Below are 19544 nucleotides of genomic sequence, written 5' to 3'. Positions count from 1 at the left end.
GCTTACTATAACAAAATATCCCCAAATAGAGGAGCTTAAACAAGATAAAAATATCTTTTTCTCTCATATGAAAGGCCTAAGGAAGTAGGTGGTCCAGAACTAGTAGGGTAGTTTGCTCTACAAGGTCATCAGAGGTCATCTAGGCTCTGTATATCTCGTTCTCCATCTTCAATGCACAGCTGTCAATGAATGATTCAATGAATGATCTAAACGAAGCTGCTAGCTCCTGCCACCACATCTACCTTCAAGCAAGTGGGAGGAGAAGAAAAGGAATGGGAAGGCAGGTGCCCTTCCTTTTTAGGATACTGGCTGGAAATTGTACTCATCACTCTGCTCACAGCTCTGTGGACAACCCAGTCTCTCCTATAGTTGGAAGGGAAACTAGGAAATGTGGTCTTTAGCTGGCAACCTTGTCTCAGCTTAATCTTCTATTTCTGTGGGAGTGGAGAAAAGATGTTGAAGGGACACTGAGTCACCTCTGCCACCAACAGCCTATCATTTAATCATGTGCTGGAACAGATCCTTTAAAATAGAAAGAGTATCAGGGATAGTGCTAACCATGAAGATGTCATAGCATTCAAAGTATAGTAATCAAGAGGCAGCTTTCAACGGGCCATACAGGTAAATTTATAAATACTCAGTCCCGAGCCAGAAATGGATGGGGTTGTCAAGCATCTTGAAGGAGCTACATCATCCTGGATGAAATACTCTGACTCTTCTTGTCCCCTCAACTGGAAGATGTTTTTTGCTTATGCGCATAAGCAAAAAAAAAAGTGCTCCGTTACAACAAGTCTAGAAAGGATAAAGCACTCAACGGAGTTGTAAGTAATATCAAGTGTCATGTTTTTATTCTTTACCTTTTGTAAATCATTGGCCTTTTTTACTAATCTAAAGAAAATTGTGGATCTTCTCCAGAAATGTGTATGTACCCCAAGCACCAACAGAGTTTGTTGGTGATTTCATGATGCTGGTGGATTCCACGAGCCCATGTCTGGACCCAAATGATAGCCCTTCTTCTGCCTTCATAACCTTAAGAACCTTAGCAGATGACTGTGTCTAGTAATGGAGGTTCCCATTAGTTCAGAAGGCAAGTTATTGCATCCCCAGGCAGCTGTCACTGATAATACTGTTTCAGAATACTGAACCAAAACCTTCCTTCTTATAACTTTCACCCATAGATACAGCTCAAAATTTCTTTATCAATTTATAGTTTTCAGAGTCCTTTTACCACCATTACATAATTAGATCTATACCACCACCTTTGTGATGTATGCATGGAAAATTACCATATTCACTTTCCCAATGAGGAAAAGGAGGTTCAGCGAGATCAGGTGGCATATCCAAGGTCTCTCAGTTAATGAGTAGCAGATCTAGAACTCTGGAACTTTGGCAATTCTTTAAGTAGTTAAGAGATAGTTCTCATGACTTCCCAAGTACTCAGTGTTCCAGCACTATAATTTCAGCAAATCTAACGTGGGCTTGCACTAACATCCACCACCATGGAGTCAAGGTGCTGAGAACTGACTGTATTCATGGCCATCATCCTGGAACTAACTTTCTTCTGTGCCTACTCTAGTCTGGGACCCATTTAAGCTCGACATCTCTGTTCTGTCTCTCATTTACAATTCTGCTTCTGGTATTTGGATTTGACATTTGCATTTTGGATTATCTCTCCAACTCCTGACTTTCCTTTTCTCCTCAAAGAGGAGGCCTGAACTACACTCTCCTTCAGGTCTCATTCACCATTCAATGGTCCAGTTGCTGGCTAATGCTTCAAGCAGGCCCATCTTATCCCTCTTGAATTGGAGTCCTGATCCAGACCCCCAGCTCTGTGTACTTTTTCTCACACATCATCATCCTCATAGCCAACACTTTCCTGGTTTGTCTCTTCTTAACTCAAACCTCTTTTGACAACATCTGTCTTAAAGCATGATGCCTGGAAATGAAAAAAAAGGATCCAAAATATTATAAGCCTACTTCTTCTGGCATCTGAGACTGCCTCAAGTAAGGACACCAGTGGTATTTGGTGTCCCTACTTGTTTAGTCATTTTTAGTCAACACTCCAGAAACAAGAATCTCTTTGAGAACAACTGTAAGACCTGAAGAAAAGTGTCCACAGCTTGCTCTCTCTCCAATCTCTGGAGGGTATGCAAAAATGGTGGCCCCAACACTGCAAATTCTTTTTTTTTTTTAAGAGTTTATTTATTTCTTTGTCAGAGAGAGAGCGCGCACGCACGCAAGCAGGCAGAGTGGCAGGCAGAGGCAGAGAGAGAAGCAGGCTCCCTGCCGAGCAAGGAGCCTGACTTGGGACTCAATCCCAGGACGCCGGGATCATGACCTGACCTGAAGGCAGCAGCTTAACCAACTGAGCCACCCAGGAGTCCCTGCAAATTCATTTAGAATAGAATGTGAGTATCTCCCCTGAAGGGAGCAGCACAGCTTCCCTGGCAAATCTTTAAAATATCTAATAAGGACACTGACCTTTTCCTACTTCTCCCCCACAATGGCCCACTATTATATGAATTACTGTGCTAGCCACCATTAAAGGCCACTATCCCAAATAAATGTTCTGAGGTGCACCTGCTCGCTAGAAACGGGCTGTGCTGAACAACCCACGCTTCCTTTTTCTCACCCAAGACTAGTCATATTTGTTTGTGGAATATGGAGTTATACCTGCCTGAAGACATCTAACTATAGATTGGCCCCACCTCTAACCACAGGTTGACATTTTCACTCTGTATATGCTACTGCATGGTAGGTACTCAAGACATATTTGTTTAATGAATGAATGAATTCATGGATGGAGAGTGAACAAATGAACTATGATCATGAGCTGGCCTCTAGCTCCGGCTGTTCTACTGACTGTCTAGCCCACAAACAGCTATATATTTTCAGAGAAAATAAATGTTGCAGCTCTGAGTCGGTTATGACATCAATCTTAGCCACAGTTCGGTGAGACATTGTGTGGCTTCTCATAGTCCTGCCTACTGCAGGGGATATTATTTATCTGCACTTCTTCCCTCATAGATATTTGTGGAACACCTGTACACCAGGCAGTGTTCTAGCCACTGGGGATGTTGTAAGGAACAAATAGACCAAGACTCTTGAAGCTTATATTCAAGAGGGGACCCAAACAGTGAAAAAGTAAACGAATAAACGAATACATTACTTAGGTTTAGGCTAGCTGTAATAACCAGCAAACCCTGCCCCCCCCAAAAAAAAACAAATACTGCCCCTCTCTGTGCCAGTCTATCCCTTTGGGTTATTTACTTCCCAAAGAGAGACTGCATTTACTCCCTCCTTGAGGATGACAACCAAAGTCCTATCTCTCTGGATATCTAAAATCTCCGAGTGATCTCATTTCTCTTCATCAGGCCTGGATAGGACTTCTTGCGTTCTAAGGTTGTATAAAGTAAAAGACAAGTTCTCTTCACTTACTGATGGAGCAGAGACAGGAAAACTGAAATAAAAACTCTTGACCTGGGGCACCTGGGTGGCTCAGTGGGTTAAAGCCTCTGCCTTCTGCTCAGGTCATGATCTCAGGGTCCTGGGATTGAGCTCCGCATCAGGCTCTCTACTCAGCAGGCAGCCTGCTTCCCCGCCCCTCCGCCTGCCTCTCTGCCTACTTGTGATCTCTGTCTGTCAAATAAATAAATAAATAAATAATCTTAAAAAAAAAAAACAAAAACAGAAAACTCTCGACCTTATCCCAAAAGACTATTTCTCAGATGTTCTTGCTATTAAGTATGATGGTGTGACTTAGTTTAGGCCAATGGGATATGAGCTAAGCAAAGTGATGTGATGATTGGATCATGCCATATTTGGATCATGACAATGACTGGATCATTGCCATAAGCAAGCAAGTTGCTTGCTCTAGATCTCCTCTCCCCTTCTCAACAGCTGGAAGGATTTTGGTTGATTTTAATAACTGACCATTTGGGGCGCGTGTTTTTTCTCCTCCTGTACTTCAAATTCAACTTTTACATTTTAAATTCACCAAAAAAAGATGAGCCTGAGAAACCCTCAACCCCAATAAAAGGAAAAGACCAGGCCCCTGCATGATCTCTTTACCCACAACTTTGCTACGTGGCCCTCACTGTGCTATGTAATTTACACGTCTTACAAGCTATAAACCTTTATTTTTTCATGATTTCCCCCTGGCTGTTGCTGAAAGGGGTATTTCATTCATAAGAACCACAAGGGCTGTTCCAGCCACATCAGTTATTGATAGGCTGAGACCAGTGCAAAAACACTACCATAGTTCCGGGGCACCTAACTGGCTCAATCAGTAGAACACATAACTCTTAATCTCAGGATTGTGAGTTCAAGCCCCACATTGGGTGTAGAGCTTACTTAAAAAGAAAAGAAAAGTTAAAATCAATACTAAAAAAAAAAAAGCCCCACCAAAACTACTATGTTCTCCCACCAAAACAAAACAAACTTTCATTAACTTTATTAATGATTCTAACAACCACCCTTACTAAAGCTAGAGAGCCGTCTACTTCCCTCCCATCCTCACTCATCAGACTCAGTCACAAAGTTTACTTTCCAATTTTCTCTCGAATTCAACCCCTTTTCCCCATTTTTATTAGCAAGACATTCACTCACTGATTCATTTATTAACTCTAGTGTGGGCTAGGAATCATGTTAGAAGTTGAAGACATCAGAGATAATTTGGCATGGTATTTGACTGAGAGGAGTTTTCAGTACAGTGAGGAAGAAGGTAAGTAAAACAATGTTTATAATACATTATGAAGAACATTGTTCCTCAGATTTGCCCAGGGTGCAATGGGAGCCCAAGGAAGTGATTGCTAAGCAGCCATTTGGGGATGGGGATGGTAAGTCAGGTAGGACATGCTTCCTAAAGGAGGTGATTCCTCTTTTTTGTAAACCCTTACTATCTGGTTGGGCTCCTTCATGAATATGACAAGCAGCTATATTACTTAGAATTAAGGAAATAATTTTCTGTGAGACTTCATGTTGCTAAGTGCTCGTCTCAACTAATCCAACATTACTAATAAAACTCCTACATAAAGGATGTAGGAGGGACAATTGCCATGATATGGGCTCCGAGCTGGCCAGAGAATAACTCTCTACTCAATTGCCCTTAAGGGGCACTCTAAACCAGTGAGTATTAGTAACATCTCTAAAGGTGTAAATTTTAGTATCACCATGGAAATGACTACCCTCAGAGCGAATAATGAGATGGTAATAAAGACAGCTGTTGTATAATGAACACAATATGGGCAGAAACAGAATTACCAAGAGGATGATCGAGGAAGAGACCAAGAACATTTTTCATCCACAGGCTTCATGGGATAGAATGGAAAACCACCTCTAAAACTCTAATGTGGAGACTTGGAGTTTGAGTGCTGTCCATAAAGCTCTCCTGGGAGCTGGCCACTGCTGCTTACCATACATTGAGTTTTGATTATCCCATCCCATTTCTCAGAAGACACTCCCAGTGCTGGTACAGACCTCAGGGAGCTCACAAAATATCAACCAAAGATCTTCAAAAACCCTTAGAATTATTTTCCCTCCTAATATATCGGAGAGTACAGAGGGACACTACAAATGACTAGAAATGTGCCATGGGGCAACAACAACTTTGGAAGACCCAACACTTAAAATTAATATTTTATGACTTGATCCCCCAAAGTGCTCATTTCAAAGAAACCTGTCGCTTTCGGTCCTTTGGTCTTTCTATTGTTCTACAACTTTTACTTTCTTTTCTCTATTTCCTGCCATCTTCTTCCTTGTTTCTGGCTTCCTTCTCCTTTCTTTCTTCTACCTGTGCCCTCTCTCTTCAATTGCTTTTCCTCCAAGAGTTGGTTTTATCTGTTCAAAGACTAAAGGAATTAAGTTTATTTTCTACTAAGTCACACTGCTGGGAACATAATTTCCTACAACAGACTGTCGACTCTAGTCACATGTTCTTTGCCAATCCTTCCCTACACCACCACCCCCCCACCATTTAATGCATATCAGTTGCTGAATGTGACAGTTAATCTGATGTGCCAGTTTGATACTAGGCCCCAGGTGCCAGACACTAGGCCAGGCATTAATCTGAGTGTGTCTGGGTGTGTCAGCCACTGGGTGTGTCTAAGGGCATTTCCAAATGAGCTTACCCCTTGAATGGGCAGACTAAGGAGAACAGACTGCCCTCCCCAATGTGGGGGTGCATCATCCAATCAACTGGAGGCCTAAATAGAACAAAGAAGCTCAGTAAGAATGAGCACTTCCTGCCTGACTGCTGGGCTGGAATATCAATCTTTTCCAGCCTTCACACTTGGACTGAAACATTGGCTCTTCTTGGGTCCTAAGCCTGCTGGCTTTCAGACTGGAGCTACACCATCAATTCATATGGTTCTCAGGTGTTCAGATTCAAGATGAAATACTGCACATTGGCTTTCCTGGGTCTCCAAAGTGCTGACTACTTATATTGAGACATCTCAGCCTCCATAACTGCATGAGCTAATTCCTTATTTTATATGTATTTTATATATGTATAAATATATAAAATAAATATATATACACACAATGTTTTATATATAATATATAGTGATACATAATATATACTATGATACATAGTATATATTATGTGTGCATAATATATACTATGATACATAGTATATATTATGTGTGCATAATATATACTATGATACATAGTATATATTATGTGTGTGTGTGTGTGTGTGTATATATATATATATATATTCTGTTTCTCTGGGAAATTAGAATAAACCCTGGATTAAACCCTCAAATCTGGGTTTTCATTGGTTTTATAATTGTTCAGTTCAACCACAGGCTAACCAGATTGTCTACCATTTTCACTCAGTTTTAACAGCTAAGGTCACAAAGACCCTATGGGGTCAGACTAAAGTTGTAACCAGGGTCTGGAGTTCTTGGAAAGCCAAAGTTAACCTTCCTGTTAACAGGAAGTCTCTCTGCTATGATTCCTACTTCACCTCTGCAATAATAATCAGGAAATTCTGAGCATACTTACATAACTCTTCCTACCTGTCAAGAGAAGTCTCAATAAATAGTCAAACAAAAGATTCCAAATCAGGGATAGCTAGCCACCATCTCCCTTGCTCGCTCTAGCATCTTCCTCTGGAAATGCCTCTGAAGCCAAAAACCCCTCAGGTCTCCCCATCCCAAGGTCATACTGTCACCTACTGGTGCTGGCCTTTTCCATTCCTACACACGCCTCCTCTCACAGCCCAGACTCCTGTCAATGCTTTGTAGGAGGAATGGTTTCTAAAGTTTAAGTAGGGCTTTTTCAGCATGAGGAAGACCATTTCTTCTTCGTGGTCATGAAGTCCTGACACAAGCAGTGATAAAGATTGTCTATTGACCTGATTGGTTTCGAAGAGGTACGTTTGGGAATTCACAGCATGACTCTGCCTATCTTCTGTAAATGTTGGTTTATGCCTAATTTGATCTATTTCTAGATCCATAATCTCATTCTACTGTTGGCCACTAGGTGAATAGCTATAAGTATTTGGGGGCTTTACTCTAAGAAGGCAGTTAAGTGACTCTGAGACAGTGTGATCCTTTCAGGTCTTGCTTCCATGCTTTGTTGGACCAGCACAGCATTAAATCTAGGTCCCATTCTGTCCCATTACTATGACAAACTCCCTCTGAGTACTTTACCTGATGGCTTATGAATTCTGAGGTTTTTTGCTCTCAGTGGTGGGAACATAAATATTCCCAAACCGTGAAACCTTTGACTTTGCTCCTGCTAAGACACTGAGGTGTGCTTTCCCAGTCTTGGGTAACTTCCTCGGGTTCATGCTGAGTAAGCTTCCTTTGAAATAATGAAATGCTTTCTTCTTGTCTCATCTTGCCTGTTCTTAACTATTTCAACAAGAGCTAATGACAGAGCCAAAACCTTACCTGGTTCTGAAGCTAATGAATTTACTGAGTGAGACCACACATTTGTGCTGTCAGAAGCTTTCCACCTCCTGAATCAGGGTATTGCAATTTTTTCTCTATGACATAAACTGGCTCAAAGCACTTCATTTCATTTAAGTATTTTGACTTGGGCTTCAAAATTGTGTTCACAGTTGAACAATATTATTTGAATTTGTAGGGATTTATTATTATTATTGAATCTTTTTGACTCAAAGTATCATGTTTCACTTTTTTTTTTAAGATTTCCTTTATTTATCTGACAGAGATAGACACAGAGAGGGGGGAACATAGGCAGGGAGAGTGGGAGAGGGAGAAGCAGGCTTCCTGCCAAGCAGGGAATAGTACTTTGTAAGTTGGAGTCACTGACTAGCCCCTCTGATGTGATGAAAATGTCTGTAATCTTCTTCCCATTAACTCATAATCATCTTATCATAAGAAAAATATCAAATTCCCAATGTGGGCCTCAATCCCAAGACCCTGGGATCATGATCTGAGCCAAAGGCAGACGCTTAACAACTGAGCCACCCAGGCTCCCCATGTTTCATTCTTTAAATGGTGCTATTGTTCCAGTCTACAGAGGAAAAACTTGTCCAGTGCGGACCTTTGGGCTAGGTGGTTTGCTGGGCATGACACCATGGCCAGAACTTCCTGGATCCCCTATGTTCTGGCTAAGCTAAGAGGTGCTCTTAGGACATCTTTGATCATCATCTTACCTTATGAGTATTTTGAAATTCATTCTAGAATAGGACTTTGTAAGTTGGAGTCACTGAATAGCCCCTCTGATGTGATGAAAATGTCTGTAATCTTCTTCCCAGTAACTCATAATCCAGTCTTATCATAAGAAAAAATATCAATTCCATTAAAGAGACATCTTAAAAAATACCTGACCAGAACTCCTCAAAACTATCAAAGTCATCAAAAACAAGTAGAGTCTGTGAAACTCCCGTAGCACAGCCAAGAGGAGCCAGAGGAGACTTGACAACTAAATACAACATGGTATCCTTGAATGGGCTCTTGGAACAGAAAAGAGACATTAGGTAAAAACTAAGGAAATCTGAATAAAACTATTGACATTATTTAATAATAATGTATCAACAGTGGTTCATTAATTGCAACAAATGTATCACATTAATGTAAAATGTCAATAATAGGAGAAACTAGGTGCAGGGTATGGGAACTCTATATTATCTTGTCAATTTCTCTATAAATATAAAACCATTCTAAAAATAAAGTCAATTAAAATAATTCTAGGGGATCTACAAAAAAGCTACCAAGAGGCACTTGGGTGGCTCACCCGATTAAGCGTCTGCCTTTGGCTCATCATGATCCCAGGGTCCTCATATCAAGCCCCACATCATTCTCCCTACTTAGCAGGGAATCTGCTTTTTCCTCTGCCTCTGTCCATCCCCACCCTACTCGTGTTCTATCTCTCAAATAAATAAACAAATACAATCTTAGAAAGATAAAATCTACCACAACTAATAACTAAGTTGGGAAGGTTACAAGATGGAAGATTGAGCATCAAAAAATTATCTCATCAGACTTGAGATGTTCAAACCCCACACAAACCAGAAAATAGACTGGCTTTTGACTGAGTCTGGGGAGATAAGCTCTAAGCTCTTCAAATATCTTGCTTGATGAGTGTCCTGGTACACGTGGAGCCTTGGACCTCACCACGGAGTTTATGCTAACAATGTGATTTATGGTGGAGACCTTGGGTCATATTGTATCATTGCCACCTCCTAAGAGGCTAGAGATATTTAGTATCTAAGGTCAGTCACATTCTCCATTCTTAAATTCCTGAGTCCCAATAAAAATAAATCCTGGACACCAAGGCTAAGGCAAGCTCCCCTGGTCTGCCATTCTTTGTATGTGTTGTCATACGTCATTGCTGAGAGAATCAAGTGCTGTTCATTGAATCCACTGGTAGAAGAGAGCATGAATCTCACTTCTGGTCTCTATGAGCCTGTTTCTATTGCTGATTTTAATGTATATCCTTTCACTGTAATAAACTCTAATTGTGAGTAGAACAGTGTTTCTGAATTCTCTGAGTTCTTCCAGTGGATCATCAAACCTGATGATGGTTTTGGGAACCCCCAACACAAAGGCCAGTAGGTCAGCATACAAAAATCAGTTGTACTTGTAGATACTAGCAATGAACAGCTGTAAAATGAAACTAGAAACACAAGTCCATTTACAGTAGCAGCCCCAAGTATAAAACATGTAGGAATGAATTTTACAAAAATATGTTCAAGCCTATAGACACAAACTACAAAACTTTGCTAAATAAGTCTAGAATTTCCATTTCACTCTTTTCTTTCCATTTTGCTCTTTCTATGGATTAAATTATTTGATGAAATTCTTCGTTTTTCCCTCTATATTCTGAATACATCAGTCATAGTCATTTCAATGTCTCTGGCTACTTAATATCTGGGTCGCCCAGGGGACTATTTCTATTGTCTTAGGTTTTTTCTTTTGCTTTTTTGATCAATTGGACTGTTTCTTGGCATTTCGGCTGAGTTTTTATTAAATGCTGAACATTGTGCGTAAAGAATTGTAGGAGCTCTGGTCGGTTCACTGAAGAGGGAATTATCTTCTGAAAGTCAAACAGCATTTTAGTAGAGCCTCATGATGGGAAGTGGGCAATTTGGACACACCATTTCCTTCCAGTGCTTTCAGGTGGCTTCACTTTGTAGTACTTATAATTATACTGCACATTTATTTTGTACCATATCTCTCTACTTCAGAGCCCAAAGAAGCTCTAAAAGGCACCATAAAATTTGAGCATCAGGGAGATGTAGAAAAGGGGGCCAGTAGACACTGATGGGCTTCTTGTGTGACGTAATCTTCATCTCTCTTTCCAGAACATGTGAGACAAGCCCATTACCTGAACTTCTTTGAACACATTTCCTAATGAACCTGAACACCATTATGAAGTGTGCTTTCAGGCACCAGGGCGGTGCCTCGGTGCACAGGTCAGTGACTAAAGGACAGGAAGTAAACTCATTCACCACCAGCTATTCTACCCATTAGCATGCTGCCTCACCTCCTCTATTCCAGTATCTCCAAATTCTGTCTGGAAGCAGTGCTTAACAAAAGCAAACTCGTCCACCTTGGCCAGCGGGCTTTTCTGCCTCACCATACCTGGTTTACAAATTCAGCCTCAAAACCTCCACTTTATTTATTTGTTTTATTTTTTATTTCTTTTCAGCATAACAGTATTCATTGTTTTTGCACCACACCCAGTGCTCCATGCAATACGTGCCCTCCCTAATACCCACCACCTGGTTCCCCCAACCTCCCACCCCCCACCCCTTCAAAACCCTCTGGTTGTTTTTCAGAGTCTATAGTCTCTCATGGTTCATCTCCCCTTCCAATTTCCCTCAACTCCCTTCTCCTCTCCATCTCCCCATGTCCTCCATGTTCTTTGTTATGCTCCACAAATAAGTGAAACCATATGATACTTGACTCTCTCTGCTTGACTTATTTCGCTTAGCATAATCTCTTCCAGTCCCGTCCATGTTGCTACAAAAGTTGGGTATTCATCCTTTCTGATGGAGGCATAATACTCCATCGTGTATATGGACCACATCTTCCTTATCCATTCATCCATTGAAGGGCATCTTGGTTCTTTCCACAGTTTGGAGACCGTGGCCATTGCTGCTATAAACATTGGGGTACAGATGGCCCTTGTTTTCACTACATCTGTATCTATGGGTTAAATACCCAGCGGTGCAATTGCAGGGTCATAGGGAATCTCTATTCTTAATTTCTTGAGGAATCTCCACACTGTTCTCCAAAGTGGCTGCACCAACTTGCATTCCCACCAACAGTGTAAGAGGGTTCCCCTTTCTCCACATCCTCTCCAACACATGTTGTTTCCTGTCTTGCTAATTTTGGCCATTCTAACTGGTGTAAGGTGATATCTCAATGTGGTTTTAATTTGAATCTCCCTGATGGCTAGTGATGATGAGCATTTTTTCATGTGTCTGTTAACCATTTGTATGTCTTCATTGGAGAAGTGTCTGTTCATATCTTCTGCCCATTTTTTGATATGATTATCTGTTTTGTGTGTGTTGAGTTTGAGGAGTTCTTTATAGATCCTGGATATCAACCTTTTGTCTGTACTGTCATTTGCAAATATCTTCTCCCATTCCGTGGGTTGCCTCTTTAAAACCTCCACTTTAATACATATTGTCAAGTGGCCAATGAGCCTGCATGTTCCTGTTGGGCTTTGCATTGCCTGAGACCTGCATAAAACAACCTGTTGCCTGAGACACAAATGCCAATGATGGACGCTTCTGCTGTGGCGCTTGGACAACATGGAGCATTCAGTTAGTTCTCAAGAAAGAAATGGCAGCAAAGTTGAGGCAGGGCAGGGCCAGTTCTAGAATCCCAAAGTCCTGTACTCCAGACAGGATTCTATCCATTAGGTCCACCCCCACAACTTGCGAGGGATCCCATCAATGGTCACTCCACCCAGACTCCCAGCCTGGGCAGACTCCTCCCTCTGCTCAGGAAAAGGCAGGCTGCTGGTACGGCATCAGTCTTCCCAGGGATGTGTAAGCTCTGCCATCTGGTGGCTAATCAAGATGTTACAAGCAATGGGGAGAAAGGATAACAGGAACAGACATTTGCAAAAACAAAGCACTGTGTTTTGTGAATGAGCTTTTAGAAAGTGTTCAGGCTCAAAGCAAACTGGAATCTTCTCCTTCCCCTTACTTGTTTAAGCTGTGGTAGAACTAATTAAGTATAAATGGATTCAGTCCTTAACAGAAACCAATAGAGAGCATGTAACTTACAAGAGCCTTAGAAATGCTCATATTCTTGGAGCACCTGGCTGGTTCTGTCAGTAGAATGGACAATTCTTGATCTTGGGGTTGTGAGTTCAAGCCCCACGTTGGGCGCAGAGATTACTTTTTTTAAAAATCTTGAAAAAAAAATGCTCATATTCTTTGATGGACTCATCCCACTCCCGGGTGTTTGTAACTCCTGGGTGTCTGTCCTGAGGAAGGGTTTATTGCTTCAGGGCTTTGATGGAAGAGGCGCAAGGATGAGGGTCATCCAGACAGAGGCACTTGTCAGACTGCAGAGATCCACAGGGAGTGGTCAGGAACCAGACCTCCAGGCCCACCCCAGACTGAGCTGGGACATCAGCAAAGGGTAGATGCAGAAAAAGAGACCTGGGAATGCAGTCATCTGGGAGGCACAATGGGGCTTCAGGGACGGGGAGACTAGGTTGTTCTTTCCAGGCAAATGAGAGCTCACTGGACTCCGCTATCTGTCAAACAAGCCTAGGTCCACCCAACCCAGCTGGCTTGCAGACTAATCCTAGACCCTACTTTTTAAAGAAGGACCTTTGCAAAGAGGTAAAACCATTTTTTAAAGATTTTCATTTATTTATTTGACACAGAGAGAGAGAAAGCAAGAGAGCACAAGCTGAGGGAGCTGCAGAGAAGGAGGGAGAAGTAGGCTCTCCACTGAGCAAGGAGCCCAACACAGGACTTGATCCCTGGACCCTGGGATCACGACCTGAGCCAAAAGCAGACACTAACTGACTGAGCCACCCAGGCACCCCAAAGTATAACCATTTTTAATACCTTCAACTGGGCCAGGTGAAATGAGGGAGCACAGGTGGGCACCAGCTGGTGGGCAATGGGACTATGTGCTGAGTGACTGGCAGGTGCTGGGCATGGCAAGTGTGGGGCTACTGCATGCCAGATCTTTGGCCAGGGCCTTATGCTGGACTCTCACTACAAATATGAAGCAGATTCTCCTTTTAATGTCCATTTAAGGAAAGGAAAACTAAGTCCTAGGGGCGTGAAGTGATTTGCTTAAGGTCATGCAGCGGATTTAATTGGCAGAGCTGGGACTTACTGACATATTCAGTCACTCAACAAACACCAAGCCCTTGCTGTATGCAGGGATTACGCCCGATGTCCTGGGGATGTCCTGATCTCCAGGAACTCACAGAATGGACCATGGGAAGGGAGGGCGGTGTCAGAGAGCCAGCCTGAAGGACCTGAGGCTGGCAGAAGGAACACGAGCTGTGAACATGAACAACAGTTGTGAAGATGTGAAGCCGTGTGGGAGGAGAGGAAATGGGAGGCTGGAGAACCTCATGCAGAGTAAAGTGTGCCCTCAAGAGCAGGAGTACAGAAGCTGGAGAAGTAAGATGGAAAATCACAGCGGGCCCTCAGTGTGGCCATCTACTAGCTGATCAGGATACTACAGGCACAAAGAAAAGGAAAATTATGCGGGCTGTTGCAGACACTCACCCACTATTTACTATATGCTTTCTGTGCATGCATGAGCTTATTTACTCTTCACCGCAACCCAATACGGTGGGCATCATTCTACCCCTGATTTTCAGATCCAGGCACTGAGGTACCTTTGTTACGAATTTCCCCAACATCACACCAATATAAAGTTGGCAGGGAGGGATTTGCCCAAGGAAGTCTGGCTTCAAGCCCATGCCCACAGACACGAAGCTGCACCTGCCCGGAGCAGTGGGGACTGCCTTGCAGGTGTAAAGGGCTGTGTCCCACCTGGCTGTGTTTGGGAAAAGTCTCTCTTGTGGCAGCGTGGAAGCTGGTGAGAGCATGCAGTGTGAGTGAAAACAGGAGATAGGGAAAGTGGCTGCAAACATCCAGGCGATCTGGAGGCCAGAAGCAAGGGAGCAGGAGTAGGACTGAGGGAGGGAATTTAGCGTGAAGAGACGGGTCTCTGTCCTGGGCAGAGGAGTGGTGGTACTGCCAACAAGGACAGGGGACCCAGGTTGGCAAAATATTGGGATTCCATTTGGACCTAAGGTGCCTGAGGAGTGGTGCAGGAGGCAACTGGGATGGGACTGATTTGGAAGTTGGTACTTCACGGCAGTAGTGGGAAAGAACCGAGTGGATGAGGCCCGTATGTCGTTCCTTCAACAAACATGTCCTGGGGACCCCGAGTATTCTGAGCCTGTGGTGGGCACCCAGACACTACAATACACAAGACAGATGCATCTCTGCCTCATGGAATGCCAAGTTCACTGTCTTGTCCAGAGCGCAATCCCATGACCAACATGAACCCACCATCCTGTGGGAACCCAGCAAGGCGAGGGCAGGGGGTCAGGAACAATGCCCCCAGAGAAAATGGCCATGATTCTATTAGGTTGAACGTGGAAGGGTCAGAGAAACCAACACATCTTGAGACAAGAAGATGGGACTTTGGCGCCCTTGGCGAGAGCCGCCTAGGCAGTGTTAGGGGTGGAATCGAGGCTGGGAGGCTGAGGAGCAAGTGGGAGGGATAGAGGCAGAAACGGCAGATGCAGACTAGTCCTTTTAGATACTCAAAGCAATCCCTCTCCCCTTTCCCAGATGCATCTTTCTAAATGTGCGGTAAGCTTTGTAATGGCAAACACCCTATTTTCTTCAGCTCCCCAATTCTCTCTCTCTCTCTCTCTCTCACACACACACACACACACACAGGGTGTATGCTGGGGTAGAATTAACAATGGATTTAAAGTCAAAAGCCTAGAGCCCAATGCCTTTAGCTAGCCCAATGCCCCTAACTAGGCCTGTGCCACTAAAGTCTCCTCCTTTTCGGAGTCTACATTTCCTCCCCAAGAAAATGGGTCTGGTTTTGTCCACCTGGTAGAGTCAGAATGGGCCTTGAGTCACAAAGCACTCTCCCTGCCACATAGAAACCTCAGCTTCTGTGTAAACACCAGCACCACCACCTGCAGTACCGCTGCATATCGGCTTGAGGGAAGGCCCTTCCCAGTCTCTTGTTCCAGCTTGTTAGGTCTTGGGGCCTGGAAGATGCGTCCATCAGCTTCTCCCCCTCCCTCTCTGTCCCTCTCACCCCTGCTTGCTGGAGCTCCCTCTCCTCCCTGACCCTTTCCCCACCTTAACAGCACCTGTCCTCACCACCTCCATCCCACACGTGGGTTCACAGCTAGAACTGGTCAAGAGCCTAGTTATTCATTTGCAAAGTCTGCATGCAGAACTGTACCAGCCTCAGTGATGCAGAACGAACCCATGTGGCCAGCTCCTTTATGCTGGGGCCTCCAGAGGTCCAGAAAAGCAGCTGTGTCCAGCATGTTCTGTCCTCACCAGCCATGCAGAGCCTCTAGCAGCCTCTCACCCCAACTTGGTACATGACCTCAAGCTTCAGATCCCATAGTACAGCATTAGTAACCTGGCCTAAATGATTCTAAGGGTTTTGCTAGCTCTGGCACACTGTGGTCTTGCACGCAATTCAGCCCATCCTGGAATACTAGTAGAAATAAAAAAAAAAAAACAAAAACCAGCAGCTAACATTCATTGTGCATGAACTGTGTGCTAGGCACTGTTCAACGTGTTTCTGTGCATTGTTTCTTTTCATCTTGACACCATCTCTTACCAGGCAGATACCATTTCCTGGCCCCAGTTTACAGGAGAATGAACTGTAGCCTGATAAGTTGAGTTCACTTATCTAAGGTCACTTGATACAACGTGTCTGAGCACTGCTGTATGCAGGCTGCCTGACCCAGACCTGGCTCTTAACCTCCCAGAGGGCGTCCAACTCTGGTACAACTACTAACCCAACCGTGCACTCACTTTGCCCTCCAGCCCATCCCTGCACATGCCCACGGCCTCCTCAATTCCACATGCCCATAAATGTGTCCTCGCCTCCCCCCCCACACACACACACACTGCTGCTTGTCCCCTCGAAGCTGTCATTCTCAATGCCACTCACTAGGCTGTATGGGGCCTTAGTGAGATTGGAAAAAGGCTCCCCTGCCCTTCACGCAGACATGGGCCCAAACTAGCTTGCAAGGCCTGGTTGCAAGAGACGTGGAGATGTGGCCTGCACAGCCCAGGGCAATGTCCCAGGCTCCACCACCTTCCAACTTGCTCAGAACAATACCAGAACTCGTCCTTAACTTCTGTTTCTCTTTCCTCCCCTCTCTCTCACATCAAGCTCTCTCTATTTTGCTTTTCCAGGGGGTCTCCTGGGAAAGATGAGCGAGGTGCTGGCACAACTGGGGGACAGCGGCGGTTGGGGGGTGTGGGGAGGGTGCTGGAGCCGTGGGAAAGCCTCTGGTACAGCACTTAAGGGGGAAGAGTGCAGGCTGAAGTTCAAGTTCAAAAGCGCCCTGCTGATCTGCTCTTCCTATTGAGCATGGAGCCACCAGATGGCAGCCAAGGCCATAGGCAGACAGAGAAGGGGGGGCTGGATGTTCAGGGGGCTCATCACTGACCCCATCACCTTCAATCAGAGAGCAGGAAAGAACGAGTACTTGTGTGTTTCATGTGCCCATGTGTTTTTCTGCACCTGTGTGTGCTAAGGGTATGGACAGGCACACACCTGGACAAACAACTGGGTTTAACCTTTTCCTTCCTTTGGGTTTCCTCAGGACACCTGGAGCTTCCCTTCCCCTGAGACCAGCCCTATCCTGGGTGCTGGCGATGCAGAGGGAAGTGACCCCATTCTTGCCCTCCAGGAGCTCTCAGCCCGGGCAAGCAAACAGACCACAGGGTGGTGTGTACAGAGATGGCTGGAACAGCCCAGAGGAAGGCCCGGCAGTGGCAGGGGCAATAAGGGCATACATGATCTCCATTTCCTCCCAGCAGCCTTTCAGGGAAAACCCAGCCGAATCAATCCTACTGGCAAGCCAGTGGCACAACTAATAGGCTAGGCGGTGCACAAGGTGAGGAACAGAGCTGGAATATGAGCCAAAGTCTGCAGGACTCTCAAGTTCATGATCTTGGCCAATGCGTGCACTTGTGGGGACTGGAAATGGGGGAGGAGAGCCAAGCTGGCGGGGGGGGGGGGGGGGGGGGGGGGGAATTCCAGGCCCCAGGCCAGACCTGGAGAATAGGTAGATGCCTCCCATCCTGGTCCTAGAGCAAGTTCTGACAGCTCCAACTATCTGACTCACAGGTGAACTTGGTCCAAGGGGACAAGGCAGAAGGGTGTGACTGGGATCACCACTGGAGTGCCACTCTGCACTCCCGCCTCCACTTGTACCCTAAGCTGGGGGGATGCCACCTCTGCAGAGCAGTAGTCTTGATCTGATGGCTCCTTGAAGCAGTCTTTCTGCTCAGGTTACTCTGAGCCTAAGGGAAATCCTCTTGAAAAATATTCCAACCACCCGACACCCTGTCTTATAACAGGTGACACCCGAGACAGAATGCCACAGCCCTGTTTTTGAAACCAACTCAATTGGAAGTTCCTCTTGGAGTCTAACTGAAGTAAGCCACCCCGAAATCTACCTCCAATTCAGCAGTTGCCGGTTGGAGCCTTTAGTGCCTGAGTCTGGATGTAATCTATAGGTAACCCTGTGAAATTCACAAGTTTTAGGTAGAGAAGGAAAAAGGTGAGAGCCCTGTTCCAGGAAAAGCAAGACTGTCCTCTAGCAGTAAGAGAATCTCCCGGCCCTTCAGCCAGGGTCTGGGCGGCCGGAGCATTCCGGCGTCTGGAGAATGGGTGAAGGGATCAGCGGGAGATGCTGCCACGCGAAGAAGTGAGACGCCAGTGAAGGAGGCCGAGGGACTCCCAGGCCAAGGGACCAGCAAGCACCGTGCCGCTTGGGCAGGTGGGGCGCGCAGGGGAACCCATCGGATACAGAGAAAGGAAACAAGGGGAAAGAGGAGATGGTGAGTACTAGCTCGGGGTGGAGGAAAGAGGAGGAGACTAGAAGACGGAGATAAAAACAGGCCAAGAGGTGCACTCAGGGAGACAGAGATCCACAACGGCTGGGAGAGCAAAGGAGGAGAACGGGACGAGTGGGAGAAAAGGGGATGGGGAGGGAGCAGGAAGTCGTGAAGGCCCACCCACCGGCCATGTGGGGGGCTTCTTTCCGGCCAGCCCACCGCTTCAGCGGTGCGGTCCCTCCTCCTGTCACTCAAGGAGATGAGAATCCCCTCCCCGAGGGCTGGCTGAGGAGGGGCTCGCCTCCCTCCCCGCCCCAGCTCAGAGGCTCCGTTCCCCAGGCCCCCTGATCGCCGCCCCCTTGGGACTGGCTGTGCAGCCCCGATAGATGGTGGGGGGCCCAGCTGGTGTGTTATCAGCCTCCTCCAGGAGCGAGCCTGAGCCACTCGGCGGCTGCCAGCCTGAGATTAGGCCCCGGAGGGTCATTAAGCACCGCCCTGGCCCGGGCCCAGCCTCTTTTCCCTCCCTCCCTCTGGCCAGGCTGGCAGGTGGGAACAGGCGATAAGGGCTGGGGGCTCCGGGGCCGGCAGGTCCATGCCCCCTGCCCCCTGCCAGGGCAGGAACATGGGGTAGGGGGAAGGTCAAAACCAGCCCAGCACCTGCAAGGATCCCCGAACTCCCACCACCCTGCCTCCTCCACCATAGAGAGGGGGCTAACGCGGCTCCCAGGGAGGCAGAGGCGGGGAAGAGGGTGGCCTGCCCCAGGAACCAGGCAGGACAGCGACTGCCACCGGCCCTTGCTAGGCAGCCTCACAGGTGAGAGAGGCCAGGCTTCACTTGCTTCAAGGAGGCCAAGGGATGGTGGCTCTGTCTTCTACCTGGGAGGGTGTGTTGGGCCAGACATGAATCCACCCCAGGCCCTCAGGGACAACTCAGGGCAGCAGTGGGAGGGAGGGAATGGAGGTTTGTGCAAGGAGAATCAATCCAAGCAGTGAAAAGGTTCAGAC

Source organism: Meles meles, chromosome 1, assembly GCF_922984935.1.
Source record: "Meles meles chromosome 1, mMelMel3.1 paternal haplotype, whole genome shotgun sequence".
In the NCBI taxonomy this organism is placed as follows: Eukaryota; Metazoa; Chordata; class Mammalia; order Carnivora; family Mustelidae; genus Meles; species Meles meles.
The sequence above is the reverse complement of the archived record's forward strand: the minus strand, read 5'-3'. Positions refer to the sequence as shown.